Here is a 3,893-nt window from a genome sequence, read left to right as displayed (position 1 = left end):
AGGTCAATTACTTCATCACTTTCCCCAAGTTCTATCAGTTCTGCATCCAAGGCCATGTCAGGAGGCGGGCCTCTTTCTATGGTCAGTGTAGAACTGACCTTGCTACCATAGCATATTCATTGTGCTTTTTTGGATTCAGTCTTCAGAGAAGTGACTATCTGTGCCAAAGTTTACAGAGAATGTTAAAAGTCCTCAATGTCTCACCACTGTTGCTCAGTCACTTTGTGACTCACATTAAGAATTCAGAGCTCAGATTTCCAGTATATTTGAACTCTTAGTCGGGTTCCAGTCCTGTCCTCACCTCCACAACTATGCTGACACAGGGGGAGAATCTTCTTGAAGCCACTTCTAAGACAACTCAATCTGAATTTTTAACTGAAAAAAAAAAATGAGAGAAAAAAATTAAACTTTAGTAATGTCTAAAATAAGATTGTATGGTAGTATATATGAGAGTAATATATGTATGTGTATAAAATGTAATGATTATATATAGAAAATGAATACCAAAAAAATTTTAATAGTTATGTATTTAAACAAAGTTTGGAGACCACCCCTCCTCTTGAAACTGACTGCCCCTCCCCATTCCATGTCCTGATGGTAGTGAGGAGGAGGTAGTATGAATCCCAGGGGCACTTACACGAAGAGAAGTACAATAGTACAGCATCATTAAACACTAAGACGGGTCACTACTTTAACCAAGAGCCATTATGAGGATCTCAAGGAAGCACTCATTTTTTTTAAAAGGTAAAAATGGAGAGACCAAAAAGCTCCTTACACATTTGAGTTTCTAATAGTAAATAAGAAATGAACCACTTACTCTACTTCCAAGTTCAACTTGTTCAGGATTCTCTTTCTAACACAGGAAATAAGTGTGGAGTTTTAAAAAATTTTAGCCCAGATTCTGTTCTAGGAAAGAGGGGATGAAGTTCAAGCATTAAGCTATAGAGAGACTTGGTTTATTCTAGATTCTGCAACTTTTGGGCAGATGACCTAGAAGTTACTTAAGTTCTCAAAATCATTGCATGTAAATCCTTTTAAAATTAATCAGTTTAGGCTGGGCATAGTGGTTCATGCCTGTCATCCTAGCACTCTGGAAGGTTGAGGTGCAAGGATTCTTTGAGCTCAGGAATACCAGACCCGCCTAAGTAAGAACAAGACCCCTGTCTCTACTAAAAATAGAAAAATTAGCTGGGCATTGTGGTGAGGACTGGGGGAGGAGGCTGAGGTAGGAGGATCACTTGAATCCAGAAGTTTGAGGTTGCTGTGAGCTAGGGTGATTTATAGCACTCTAGCCTGGGCAACAGAGTGAGGCTCAAAACATACATATATTAATTAGTTTGTAATTTTTAATTACTGCATCATTAATCATTAGGGACATGAAAATCAAAACCATAAAGAGATACCGTTTTACACTTACTACAATGGCTAATTTCAAACAGACAGAAAATAGTGTTGGTGAAGTTGTAGAAAAACTGGAACTCTCATACCCTGCCAGTAGGAATGCAAAACGTTACATTTAGCTCTGGAAAACAGCCTGGCAGTTTGTCAAAAGGTTAAACATAAGGCGGTGCCTGTGGCTCAAAGGAGTAAGGGCGCTGGCCCCATATACCGGAGGTGACGGGTTCAAGCCCAGCCCCAGCCAAAAACTGGGGAGGGGGGGGAAGGTTAAACATAGTTACCACATCACCCAGTAATTCCACTCCTAGATATATGCCAAGAGAACTGAAAACTTAATGTTCACACCAAAAACTTATGCATGAATACTGTCATTATTCATAATAGATGAGTGGATAAATACAACTTTAATAGAGAGTATTATTCAACACTGAAAAAGAATGAAGTTCTTTTTGCTACATTACTTGCTACAATATGGATGATCTTGAAAAACAGTCACAAGACACATATTGTATGTTTCTCTTTATATGAAATGTCAAGAATAGGCAAATCCATAGAGACAAATTAGTGATTTCCCAGGGCTGAGGGATTTGGGAGAAATGGGAAGTGGTTATTAATGGATACAGGGTTTCTTTCTGGGAGAGGTGATGAAAATGTACTAAAATAGAGGTGATGGTTACACAACCCTGTAGAATACACTAAAACCCATTGGACTGTATACTTTAAATGCGTTGGGTGGATCGGGCACGGTGGCTCAGGCCTTAAATCCTAGCACTCTGAGAGGCCATGTCGGATGGATTCCTTGAGCTTAGGAGTTCCAGACCAGCCTGAGTTAAGAGCGAGACCTCAGGCGCCTGTAGTCCCAGCTACTTAGCATAGGGTGACCAGACATCCCGCTTTTCAACAATTTGTCCCGCGTTCCCCGGCGATTTTAAAAACTCCCGGTTTTTGGAAAGAATGCACGAACGGGCGACAAAACAAGAAGGGAATATACGGTTTTCGGCTGCCATGTGGCTATTTCGCCAGAATATGAGTTTTATATTATTTTTGTTAATTTTATAATGTTATACTGTAATAATAACAAATAATTGCTGAGACGTGATTATCGAGAACTGTTTATCAAAGTTTGCATTGTTGTCAGGCCCTGCCCTGCCCGGTGCCCTGCCCGGTCCCCTGCCCCGCCCCCCGGCCATGTTGTCCCGCCTTACTGATGTTAAAATCTGGTCACCTTAACTTAGCAGGCTGAGAAAACAGGATCGCTTGAGCCCAAGAGTTTGATGTTGCTGTGAGCTGTGAAGCTACAGCACTCTACCCGGGGGCGACAAAGTGAGACTGTCTCAAAAGAACAAAAACACCCGAGAGAAGCAGAGGAAGGGGCGGCGCGGGAGGGAGTACTCACAGTGGACGTGTACAAGCTGTCCACGACGCCTAGCCAGCGGGGCCAAGGTCTCAAAGTTGGGAGTCACAGTGCAAACACCCACAACTGGATTGCGTAAAGCACGGGAACTTCCCCCACCCCACCCCTAGTTTCAATTCCCTTTTACAGCTTCTCAAATGCCCAATCAAAACTCGAGCCCAGAATGGCACGTCACTGGTCTCTAGGCAAAAAGTGCTATTTCAGATTAGAAAAGGGCCCAACGGTTTCCTCTTTCTTGGAAGCCTGGTGCTTTCCGAGAAAGGAGAAGGGCGGAGTAGCTTCCCTTACCTAATTTCCCACCCCCGTCTCCCTCACCTCCCCACAGTTACTGGTTCAGCAATTTTCCACTCTCTGTGGACAAGTGATTGTCAGTGGAGGCAATATCCTTACTATGGGGTGTTTTAGAGATTAATAGGGCTATTTTTTAGTTGTTCCAATGATGAGGTCACTTGGAGTATTTATCTATGCTATGCAGGGGTGTTCAACCTGCTGCCCCGTGGGCCGCATGCTGACTTTATAAGGACACTTTTTGCTTATCTGTGGTGTAGGATATTGTGAAACGAATACATGTATCTTTTTTTTCTCTAATCAGCTGTGATTAGTGTTTATTTAATGTGTGGCCCAAGACAACTCTTATCCTTCCAATGTTTAGCAGAGAAAAAAGGTTGGACACCCCAGATAGAGCCTGAGGGCCAGAGATCCCAGACTACATACAAACACACTTAATAGAGTGTATATGAAAAACCTGCTTATAATCTGGGCTTACAATCACATGTAAAAACCTGTTCACCATTTCACAGAATCACATCAGAGTCAGCAATACTATATCTGAATCTGAGCCATAGTCCCTGTCTTCAATGCTACCAGTTCACAGAGATCCTGGGCCAGGTGCAATTGTTTGGCACTTCTTTATACCAGCTAGTGAAATCTGCCTAGAGCATTAATAGAATAAATTCCTTGACTTTCATGATCATATTCATAAAAGAGACACCACAAAATATTTGTTATAAAAAGGGAGTGTTGGGTAAAAGAAGGATATTGTTTATGATTGGAGTTGAAACTTCTTTTTTTTTTTTTTTTT

The sequence above is a fragment of the Otolemur garnettii genome, unplaced genomic scaffold, assembly GCF_000181295.1.
Source record: "Otolemur garnettii isolate 467f Iridium unplaced genomic scaffold, OtoGar3 scaffold00050, whole genome shotgun sequence".
NCBI lineage: Eukaryota > Metazoa > Chordata > Mammalia > Primates > Galagidae > Otolemur > Otolemur garnettii.
The sequence above is the reverse complement of the archived record's forward strand: the minus strand, read 5'-3'. Positions refer to the sequence as shown.